The sequence below is a fragment of the Tachypleus tridentatus genome, chromosome 12 (genome assembly GCF_004210375.1).
Source record: "Tachypleus tridentatus isolate NWPU-2018 chromosome 12, ASM421037v1, whole genome shotgun sequence".
Classification (NCBI taxonomy): domain Eukaryota; kingdom Metazoa; phylum Arthropoda; class Merostomata; order Xiphosura; family Limulidae; genus Tachypleus; species Tachypleus tridentatus.
The window spans coordinates 111,021,062-111,033,663 of NC_134836.1; the positions used below are offsets into that span (position 1 = coordinate 111,021,062).

Genomic DNA, 12,602 nt, shown 5'->3' on the forward strand with positions numbered 1-12,602 from the left:
GGTGCTGAAATGGAAAAATACAAGTTAAAAAGAAAGTTAGTTTAGTGCAATTTGTTTTCGTTATATCATAGTATTGGAGGATGCAACGTTTCATTTGGTATCAATCGTGACGTGAGAATCGTTCTAAATTTAGTTTGGTTTGAAAAGCTACATGAGGGCCATCTGTCCCGAATTTAGCAGTGTAAGACTAGAGAGAAGGCAATTTGTCATCATTACCCACCGTCAACTTTTGGGCTACCCTTTTACTAACAAATAGTGGGATTGATCGTCACATTATAACACCCCCCATGGCTGAAAGGGTGAGCATGTTTGTGTGACGGGGATTCTAACCCGTTACCCTCAAATTACAAGTCGAGCTCCCTAACCACCTGGCCATGTTGGGCCAGTTATTTATAAATGTTAAGCAAGTTGAGCTAAAAGTTAATATAAGCTTCGAAAAAAGTTAGAATTTGTATTTTGATGAAATTAGCTGTCTATAAACCAATTTCTTTATATACCGATTATTTAAATGTTACAATGATTGGAATCGATTCAATTTCGAAATTAAATTTCCTTCGTTATTTCACAAAAACACACGTACCTTTAAAGTGTAAGAAAAGTCTTTGAACTAAGAGGGTAGGACAAAGCTGGGGACAATACCTTTTATAATCTTACTCCATTTCTCATTACGTCCTTTGCCATCCAATACTGTAATAAAACGAAAAATTATTTTTTGACCATTAAATATATCTAGGAATATTCTGGAAGAGGTTGTTGTACACTGTTTACTGAAGATATGCCAAAGTATGCTTTATTAAACTATAACAGAAAGAGGTTTCTACATCCAGCTAGAAATTATTACTATTGACCACTTTCCTTTGCAGTTGTAAAGACCGATAAGTTAAAAAGAAACAAAAAATCCAGTCATTCAGTGTTGGAAATGCAATTTACATTCGATTAAGTCAAATAAGTTACATCAACCATAAACGATAACAAATATTTCTTTTTTCCGTTCATTGCTAGCCTCACACACAATGTACGGAATTATGAAGATATGCTGATTATCCATCGTATGATATTCTTCAGTGTCTACATAACAGTGGCACATTTAACAGAACTTACCTTCCCCACCTTTTGTACTATAAAGGAATTGTTGGTGGAACAAAACCAAAACACACAACCACATGATTAAACCAGGCCGTTTTATTGGTTAATTATATTTCCATTATTTTATACACCAAAACACCATCCTACGTCTCTGATATGTCTGTTATGCCTACAATAATAAAAGAGCCCGTCTGTGTAAGTGACAACTATATATATAGTTATATATATTATCACTTATATACATATATATAGTTCCAAGATGAAAGAAAAGACTTGAAAAGAATGAATATTTGCTGTAAAATTTTTATCCATACTGTAAGCGTAGCTACCAGTTACGTGTTCATAGTAAAGGTTGTATGATTCATGTAATTGTAGATATACTAATGAAAACTGATGTTAGTTAACAAACAGACACACAATTCTCCAATACACACGACCGGTACCAATCGCACGATAAGTATTCGGAATTACAATACTATAGTTAGGCGTTCGAGTCCCCTCGGATCACATAACAGATAGATATAACTTTCCTCTACTAAAACATTCATACAGCCGTAAAACGTATATCAAAATCAAATGATTAAAATATCCTTTTTTCTCTTTGTAACAAGACAACATAATATTAAGATGGCTAATGTTTGTGTGTCTACACTTCGTTCTCTCAAGTGTTTAGAAATATTTTAAAAATATGATACTTAACGGATTTTCTTTTTTTATCATTAGAGTAGAATTATTTAATTACAATAATAATTGTTTCATACCACTAACTTTTATATCTTTTAAAGATTTGTCAGACAGATGGATTTTGTTTGTTTACACATTAACTTGTACAGCACAGTTAAGGTTTTGTTTGGTAGATCTAAGAAGGTGATGTATCAATAAATCTGACATCTTTACAGGCATTTTGGGGGAACAATTTGTTTATATTTAGGTACGTATCATATGTATACATTTGTCAGAGTTTAAGTTTTTGTTTATCTGCATTTAGTTCAATATAAAAAATTTTCAAAGCCATTTTGTGTTACATGTTATATCAAAATGGTTTTGGAACTTCCCCGAGTTTGTAACAGGCCATGTCAGGTTAGGCTTTTCCTAATGACCATGAAACTTGACAACAGCCCAATAGCATAATTATCATTGTAAAAAGCATGGACTTGAGGCTATAACTTTCAATTAACACCACACATTTCTGTATTCTTTCTATAATCCATCTTCCTTAGTATGATAATGGTTTTTAAGCAGCATTTTCAACAAACGAATCAAACAGAAATTAAAAAATGCTTTGTGCCTAGCAACATGATTCTACATTTTCGCATGGAACAATATAGGTACGTGTGTTTTAGAGATGCTTCAAGCATGTTAAGGTTAGACAGGAGATATAACTGGAAGCGTTATCTTGATAAACTCGCACACTATTGACCTCATTTCCAGACAGAGAACCTACTTGATTGTGTTGCTTACTTTACATGGACGGAATTTGCTACTGATTCTGTGTTTGCCTGTTCTTGCTTCTTATAAAACATCATGACCTGCTACAAATCTCTTTCTGGATGGTTCTGGTCTCACAAATTAATGAATATGACATGATGATTTCTGATAATGTAATTTTCAGTTGTTATAAGTATGTTCTGACAATAGTTTATCTACATTTAAATTAATTTTTGTGATTTTTTTTAGTATTCTTCATATTTCAAGTTATTCATTCTAATTGTTAAGTAAGCCTTATTTTTATGTAACGTGTGTGTTAAATCTTTATTAGCATTACAAAATGAAAAGTAATTTATTAAATGACGTAATATTAACAATTTTTAAAACTAGTATTGAAACATCCCGACATCTCTATGCTATCGTTGAATGTGTAGGATTGTCATAACTTTTCCTAAACAGTATTGCCAGTAGATATTTATACTAACTATTAATTATAATGTGATTTATGTAATAAGATAAAACCCAAGAACTAGAGTTAGTTTACCACTTCAAGTTTAACTAACACTTTATATTTGTGAGAACTGTCACCAGGAGTTTCTGAATGAGTAGGTTTTATTCCATTGTTACTGTATAGGTATCAAAGAAAGACAATTTTGTATGCCTGTTTATCAAACACTTAGTATAAAATACACTGATTAGGTAACAAATGATTTTGAAAAATAACTTTATTAAACTTATTCAACAATACGTTTTATATTTATCAATTCAACTCACTTGTTACTTATATTCAGCTAACACTGATTACATAAGTTACAAAAATGGATAGTACCATTTTATAGTGAAATTAGAACTTAATATTATAATAAATCACTGTGACTGCCTCACAGACAAATATATCACAGCCTTACTGTTTACTCAGGTTCACATGTTAGGTTAGGTTGGTTCAGTATCTTAATGAGAATTTATACGTGTCTTAAACATTATGTAAAACAAAGTTAATCATATGAAACACAGTAAGTTAATTTATAAGCAGAATGTACAAAATAAAGTAATGGATAACATAACATTATTCAAGTGTCATGAAGCTGTTGTAGTAATAACTTTAGAAGTTTTCTTTCACTAAAGACTGATTGTTGGATCTAGTTGTGTTAATTCTTTGTTCAGATGATAAGATATGGAGGAACAATAGATTCTTGCAGTTTTACATACTGGTATTATTATTTGTTTGTTGAATATAAACGTGTTAATTTGTTGTTCATATAATATGTATATTTTACCAAAGAGAAACAATAGATGCATACAGTTCCATATATTATAGTGCTTTCTTAATTGCTGCATCTACATGTGTCAATTCCTTATTCGGACAATATATATATACAATTTTAAATAATAGCAAAGGTGGTTCTTTATTAATGTGGTTGTATAGTTGTATACACTATTCTTCAATTATACATGTAGTAAAATCCCAAACCTAACAGTGAAACAGTTACTTAAAAGCTCTGCACAACCACAATGCTCTGTATTATCTTACCTTCAGATGCTGATATTAAATCTAATATAGCTTCCTCTCTTGTAGATTCTGTAACCAGTTTGTGTATAAAAGTAACATGAAGAATTTTTGAAATCTTCTCCCTTATTCTCAGACTCAAAATTTTTCCAATCAATATCCCTGAAATTAAAATTTCCCATAATACATTTCTCTCAGCTACCAATCTAATCTCATTATGCAGTTTTTCATTGATTTTCAACTTTTGACCTCGTGATCTATAAGAAATCCTATTAACACTAACCCAAACTGACTCAACCTTACTGCTATTTTTCTTCAACGTGCTCTGACTCAGTAGGATGAAATTCACTCCTCACATTTAAAGCTATTTCTTCCCCTTTTTCAGTACTCTATCTCTTGTAAATAGTTTGTAGCCTGGTATTTCAAAAAATTCTGTCATAAAAATTGCTGATATCCAACTATATATGTCTCAGTGATACCTATACCATCAAAGTGGCTCAATCATGCTATGGGGTTCCTTCAGCTCTTCTGGTGTAGGCAGCCTTCACCACGTCAATGGAATCATGAAAAGAAAAAAAGAGTATGTTCATATATTGGGCACTTATATCAAAAATGATTCTCAGAACTTGCAGCTTGGGCATCGTAGGATCTTCCAGCACAATAATGACCCTAAGCACATATTGAAATATGTGCAATCCTGGTTGCAGAGGAACCATATAAGTGTTCTGGAGTGACCATCACAGTCACCCAATCTAAACCCTATTGAAATTGTTTGGCATGAGTTGAAGACCAGGGTTCATCAGCATCGTCCAAAAACTTGCAAGAGTTGGAGGCCTTCTGTAAAGAAGAGTGGAAGAAAATACCAGTCGAGTACTGTCAAACGATCATGGAGGGTTATGAGGAGAGATTGCGCCAAGTAATTCACCTGAAAGGCTACACAACTGACCATTAAAGTAGATGTACGAACACTTTCTGCCCCTTCTATGTTTGGTTATTTGTTTATAAACAGTTTAATTGTCATTCAATTTACATAAAAATTTATGTAGATGTGTGTTAGTATAATATTTATAATGTACTATACTTTCGTTATCCTAACCATGACACTTTTTACGTTATGTGGAAAAACTACTCACAACGCAGGGGTACGAACACTTTGTCGTAACTGTATGTAGCCAATCAATTTCATATACTGAAAATGTTTTTGTTTGGAGGTGAATATTTTTTTCTACATTTATTTTGCTTAAGTAATAAAAGTATAACTTGTGGAATATTTAAAATAAAAAACTTTTCATCTAATACTCAGAAAAATAAATATTGAACATTCCAGATCACAAACATATTAATAAAGCTTTTCACTTAACTATAATTTAATTGCTTAGAAGAACTGTTTAATGCACAGTTATAAAGTCATGTTTGTACATTCAGCTGCCCCCTCCAAAAAAGTGATAAAGCTATTTATTATAGCACAGATAGCCCATTGTGTAGATTTGTTGTTAACTACAAAATAATTGAAATAAATTTAGTCAATGTTTTCCAAACATTCAATAATGAGATGTTATTTTGATGCTGTTCACATAACATTATCTTTCTTGATATAAAACGTAATGTCATGTAACCTACAGTTCATGCATTAACAGCAATAGAAACATTTCTATGACTGATCATGTTAAATGCTATTTTAAAATTGGAAGTAAAAATGATCAGTATCATAAGTTATTCAAGATATGGCTTTTGCTAAATTAATTTTTTCAGAAATGTAAAATACTACTCACCTGCTTAAGCAATTTAATCATGAAAACCAGTTTATTGACTGTTTTAGCTCATTTAAGTTTTGGTGTTACTTTGTGACTGCTGTGAAAATAAGTTATGACATTGAGTTTGTTATCTCATATATTCAATAAAGCTCAGTATTTTCAGAAAGTAAAATTTGTATTTGTAACGTGAAATAAATATATTTACAAAAATAATGAAAGGTTAGTGAAAAACTTACCTTGAAATGTTAAAAATTACAAATAACATTACTTGTATCACACAACCAGTGGCCCTTATATGGCTTCACATCCCCATAGTGACAGAATAAAATATCCTTTGAAGCAAATCTGTAGATGATAAAAGATATTATATCCTACAGTCACTGTAATATTCATTTTGATAACAATGATTCTTGACACTAGTTTCTCTTATTGTGTTTAGTTTCTCCACAGTTTTGCTGAGAGTCTATCCAGATAACAATGATTCTTGACACTACTTTCTCTTATTGTGTTTAGTTTCTCCACAGTTTTGCTGAGAGTCTATCCAGATAACAATGATTCTTGACACTAGTTTCTCTTATTGTGTTTAGTTTCTCCACAGTTTTCCTGAGAGTCTATCCAGATAACAATGATTCTTGACACTACTTTCTCTTATTGTGTTTAGTTTCTCCACAGTTTTGCTGAGAGTCTATCCAGATAACAATGATTCTTGACACTAGTTTCTCTTATTGTGTTTAGTTTCTCCACAGTTTTGCTGAGAGTCTATCCAGATAACAATGATTCTTGACACTACTTTCTCTTATTGTGTTTAGTTTCTCCACAGTTTTACTGAGAGTCTATCCAGATAACAATGATTCTTGACACTACTTTCTCTTATTGTGTTTAGTTTCTCCACAGTTTTACTGAGAGTTTATCCAGGTAACAATGATTCTATCCAACTGTGGTTTTACTCATTTTTGGGCATGTTTAGTTAATGTCAAAATGCATCAAGTTATTGAATCTTCTGGAGAGAAGTTGTTAGTATGAATTAATTTAAAAGATTAATCTTTTCTCTTGGTTAGATCTGCCTCTTATTTTGCATCACGCTTTGTACAATAAAATAGAAATAATTCTTTTATCACTAATGCAAAACTATTTTAGGTTGATTGATTCAAATATTCAATTACTCTTTAAATGGTTTAACTATTCACTTGGTAGTGATCAAAATTCAATTTTGTTCCTGGAGTGGTATTGAAGGAAGGGAACATATACATTGAGACCTTTCTAAAGTTCAGTGGATAAGATGCTCTGTGGGATAAATAGGGAAAAAGGTTTGGATTAAACCATTCAGTGGAATGGGTGGAAAATATAACTGACATAATTGGAGATATAATAAAGAGGTTAGCAGTGAAACAGTTTTTAACGTGCACATAGAAGGTAATGTTGTAGAGAAAGGAAGATTAGTGGAACTAACTGATATGAAAAGGGGTTGAAACAGGTATTGAAAGTAAAGGGTGATAACATGATTGTGTTTGGAATACTGCTGAGAACTAATGATGTGGCTGAAAATGTAAGTAGGTCACTTGGGCTGAATGCAAGGTCAATATGTAAGAATGAACAGATTGACTGATTTTGACTTGTGGGATCAGTTTAATGGGAGAAAGGAGCTTTTTGGAATGGGCAGTTTACATTTAAAAAGCATAAGGACTGGTTTGTTTGCAAGTGGTATTAACACAGCTGAAAAGAAAGATTTAAACTAGGGTTAGACAGCCCAAGATAAACTAAATGTAAGATGTAGAGGAAAGTTAAGTATAGAAACAAAGTATAATAACAGCTCTAAGTGTAGGCTTAATTGTCACTATTATAATGCTACAAGTATAAGAAATAAACAGGCGACGTTAGAACATTAATAGGAATTTAATATAATAGGAATAACTGAAAGTAAATTAAATGTAGATAGTGTTGGCGACAGAAATTTCTATGAAGTTATAAGTTATTTAATAATCCCATTGAGATGCTGTGGGGTGACTTGAAACGGGCTGTACATGCAAGAAACACCTCAAACATCTCACAACTGACAGAATTCTGCATTGAGAAGTGGGGCAAATTTTCTTCCGACCGATGTCAGAGACTGGTAGACCGCTACAAGAAGTGTCTCACTGCAGTTATTTCAGCCAAAGGGGGCAATACTAGCTATTAGGGGGTAAGGTGTCCTAACTTTTTCCTCAGTTAGAATATGCATTTATTTTAGAATTACATTTACAGAAGATCTTGAAAAGTCTTTTCTTCAGTTTTAATTGTTTAGTTATATTCCTATAATCTCTCAGTATTGTTAAAATTGAGATTATATATCTATATATATAAAATGTTACAAATATACACAGGCTTTCATAGGGTGTCCTAACTTTTTCACATGACTGTAACTGTTTGTTGTAAAAAGTTCTCACCAGGTGTTAATGCTGGAAGAGAAGTTTGACGTTTATTTCTCTAAATATTATTTTGTTTCTTTGTTTAGAAATTCTCACAAAGTTACAAAAGGGATATCGATGTATTGCTACCCATAATGTTGAAGCTATAGACTCTGGTTTACTTGTTTTCATTGTTACTCCTGTAATGTATCGATGGTCCTAAGGTGTTACAAGCATTTTTGTAACAACTTCAGTGAACAAACGCACATTTCCGTTTTATGTACCTTGAATATATTTTCTTATAAACAGCAACACAAATAAAACTTTTTTATACTAAAGCTAAACATAAAATCACGTTTTTTACAGATCAAACCTGGTAATAACACAATGTGTGATTCCCAGTTAACTACATTAACTTACGTTTTTTCATGAATAACAGTAAAAAGTAAAATATAGAATATTGGACTTCTTAGTTCTAAACAATAGCTTGTCTCTGCTCTGTTGCTTTATAAAAGTGACAGTTAATTACTTTATTTGGCCAAATGTTCAAACAAATATTTGTTAACGACGGATGATTTTGGTTAACTGCTCTCACTCTGATCAAGTCTAAAATAGAAGCAAACCCTACCCGAGTCTTAACTGGTCTCTCACTTGGCTATTTAACTATATGTAACGAGGGGTCCGTTTTTTAAATTTGTAGATTTTCTTCTGAGGTATATTTTGTCAAATATACATCATATTTTTAAAACTTACACAATCTCTTACTTATTTAAATCTCGATCATAAATGAACTAAAATTCTGTTTGTGTATTTTCATCCGAACTGCTACGTTAGCGCCATCTCTTGCTTAAAATGATTCTATATATGACATTTCATGAGTAAAAACATATTTTAGTCTTGAAAAAAAATTCTTGTAATTTTAGATCAACGTTAAACCGAAGTTCAATACTAAATGATGCCATTTACTATAAACAGTTTTATAATACTCTTGACTAACTATGACGTTGAAATTTCTTTTCTATGTGGTTTTTCGCTAGTTTGTACAATAAAAAAATTTATCACACATTTGCACACACACGAGAATAAGTTATACCGAGATGCACACCTTCAGTGTGGGTGCAACAACACGGGTGTCTAGGTTCTTTTTGTCTTGGTGCTATGGTAGTTACTCTTCTTTACTTTGTAGTTTTTCACTATATTTCTTATTAAAAAAGATCCGCACACACGTGAATAAGTAATAATACCCTCATGATCCATTTAGTATGTGTGCAAAATTTTAAGTTTCTAGGTTCTTTTCTCTTGTAGTTATGGGGGGTAACACGCAATCCCAAAGCCTCGGCCTTTTATTATTGTTGATCAGTTTGTTGCTACATGACAAGACTTTAAAATATGTTTTACACTTCACGGATTAAACGTATGATTATTTAATTCATTAAAATCGATAAATATACAACATTCCTACATATATTCAGTAAAGTAAGATAGTAAATGAAAATATGTATGTTAATACAGGGTCTTTTACGTTAAGCGTTTCGACGACATATCTAATTGGACTTGAAAAGTCCTGAAACATAATTAGAGGCACTTAGGCCAAAAATAGTGAGATTGATGATTGTTTTGGAATTTCGCACAAAGCTACTCGAGAGCTATGTGTGCTAGCCGTCCCTAATTTAGCAGTGTAAGACTAGAGGGAAGGCAATTAGTCATCACCACCAACCGCCAACTCTTGGGCTACTCTTTTACCAACGAATAGTGGGATTGATTGTCACATTATAACGCCCCCACGGTTGATATGGCAAGCATGTTTGGTGCAACGGGGATTACGAGTCGCACGCCTTAATCCACCTGGCCATGCCGGGCCCTTTATTATAAGTAAGCTAACTTCTATTTTTTAAATATATTATATGATAAATATGCAACCTAAAAATATAAAAAAATGCTTAGTAATTAAGAACATCCTTCTTACCTTAAAAATATCTGGATAAGTTGGTTCTGCTGTATTGTTTGACTAATAAAAAACACATTTTAAATACTGACTATAAGTGGTGATCTTCAGTGTCTTGACATTACTAAATATATCAGGTATGAAATCAAGAGGGCGAACCTTGTCGTTTGTATTTGTAACATATATGTGTGCATATATATGTACTTGAAATAAAATGTTGAATATTATTTTGTTCATTTTCTAAAATTATACATTTTTAAAAATAAATGTTTAGCCTAATCCACCATTCGACTTACTGCCTATCACCGATTTATATCCACCGTTTCTTGTGATAAAAAATGACAATTAAAATCATACTACATGCAGTCCAACACTACAAGAACCATAGTCCTGTTTTTCCTTTTCGATTTCCCTCTTCGTCAGGGTTACAGATGAGGGACGGAATTTCCTGAAACTGATATAACTCAGTGACAAGGGATGAACTGAAATATATGTTGGAATTAATATATATTTTAAGTATAGTATAAAGTTTGTCTGCTGAACAGTTAAGAAAAAATTAACAGTAGTGCTTTTCTTCAAACCTCCATAAATATAGATTCATTGTGGTGAGCAACTCAGAAAACAAAATACACCACGTTGTGTCGCCCTCTCCCCCAGTGACTCAGCGTTATTTCTCTGGACTTGCAACGTTAGAATCCGGGTTTCGATACCCGTGGTGGGCAGAGCGCAGTTAAGACATCGTGTAGTTTACTTGTTGTTGTTGTTATTATTTAACTTGCTAATACTATGAATATATAATTTCAATACCCTAAATTCATGTTCATGAAATAACATGAATAGAAAGACTAGGGTAAAGGATATTTCTCAGCTTGTAGGATTTTGATGTACGGGGTAAAGGATACTTCTCAGCTTGTAGGATTTTGATGTACGGGTTATGTCGTTTTGAAGTAGCAAGTATTTTATGAAGTTAAAGCGATTATTGCACAATATATTTTTCTTATATAGCAACAGAAATAGATGAAGTAAAAATAAAAACCAGTACTTATTGCAACATTTATTCGATGTAAAGATTGCAATTTCTAAATAAATATGCATTGATTGTGTAGAAACAAGTTACTGAATAACAAGATAAACATCTATGTAAATCCGTGCAGTTTGAAAATGACTTAAAAACTTAGTTTAAAGATAAACATAAAACTATTTGTGAATGATCTGTATCGATGCTATATGTTATACTCAATTCAAAAAATTTTCAAACTGTGTAAAACACTCAATTTCACCTTTAAATTCACATTTGATTTGATACTGAAATTTCACCAGGTACATTGAAAGTCAGTTATAATGTTTTGTGTATCATTATTATTATTATCAGGAAGCAGCTGTTGTTTTAATTACTCAGAATACGTTTCAGAATTCTTTGTTTGTTTGTTTGTTTTTGAATTTCGCACAAAGCTACTCGAGGGCTATCTGTGCTAGCCGTCCCTAATTATGAGTGTAAGACTAGAGGGAAGGCAGCTAGTCATCATCACCCACTGCCAACCTTTGGGCTACTCTTTTACCAACGACTAGTGGGATTGACCGTCACATTATAACTCCCCTACGGCTGAAAGAGCGAGCATGTTTGGCGCGACCGGAATGTGAACCCGCGACCCTCAGATTACGAGTCGCACGCCTTAACACGCTTGGCTATGCCGGGCCACGTTTCAGGAAGCAGCTGTTGTTTTAATTACTCAGAATATGTTTCAGGAAGCAGCTGTTGTTTTAATTACTCAGAATATGTTTCAGGAAGCAGCTGTTGCTTTAATTACTCAGAATATGTTTCAGGAAGCAGCTGTTGTTTTAATTACTCAGAATATGTTTCAGGAAGCAGCTGTTGCTTTAATTACTCAGAATATGTTTCAGGAAGCAGCTGTTGTTTTAATTGCTCAGAATATGTTTCACGAAGCAGCTGTTGTTTTAATTGCTCAGAATACGTTTCAGGAAGCAGCTGTTGTTTTAATTACTCAGAATACGTTTCCTTTAATATTTGAAATTTGAAAACTTGAAACTTCAGTTTACTCTACTTAGTTTACAGTAATAAGTTTGTTATTTAAATTATATTCTATTATCATGTTTTGACTACAACTAATGGGAGCAGGTACACGATAAAATTATGAAAATTGTGTTCAATAATTATGTATTTATATCAAATGTAAATATACTCTTCAAAAAAAGAAACGCAAAAGGCAAAATATGAGACAAATTGTTAACAAGTTTATTCCGGGTAGTTCTGTATGACATGTGTGAAACTTTGCACATTCACTGCTGAACATCCAAAGTCTGCAAAGGCGAAGTCCACGCTCACTAGTTGAAGTTTAACGTCACTCAACGTCAATAACGAGTATGCCCCCGTGAGCATCAATAACTGCTTGGCATCTCCTGCCCATGGAAGCGATGAGATGACGAATCACATCCTGTGACTGTCCACTCAGCCTGCAAAGCTGCTGCAAGCTGAGGTA

At 32.6% G+C, this 12,602-nt stretch overlaps 1 long non-coding RNA gene across 3 annotated transcripts; it reads right to left on the minus strand.

The window, feature by feature from the left end:
* Nucleotides 1–3,221: 3,221 nt before the first annotated feature.
* Nucleotides 3,222–8,999, minus strand: LOC143234332 (uncharacterized). 3 transcript variants are annotated; one of them, XR_013018617.1, is made up of 3 exons: nucleotides 8,788–8,999; nucleotides 6,012–6,120; nucleotides 3,222–4,563 (listed from the first exon to the last, which is right to left on the minus strand). It is a non-coding gene; the product is annotated as an uncharacterized LOC143234332 (long non-coding RNA). The 3 variants fall into 3 exon arrangements; XR_013018618.1 differs by having other exon boundaries at nucleotides 8,689–8,999; XR_013018616.1 differs by having other exon boundaries at nucleotides 8,580–8,999.
* Between the last annotated feature and the right edge of the window lie 3,603 nt (nucleotides 9,000–12,602).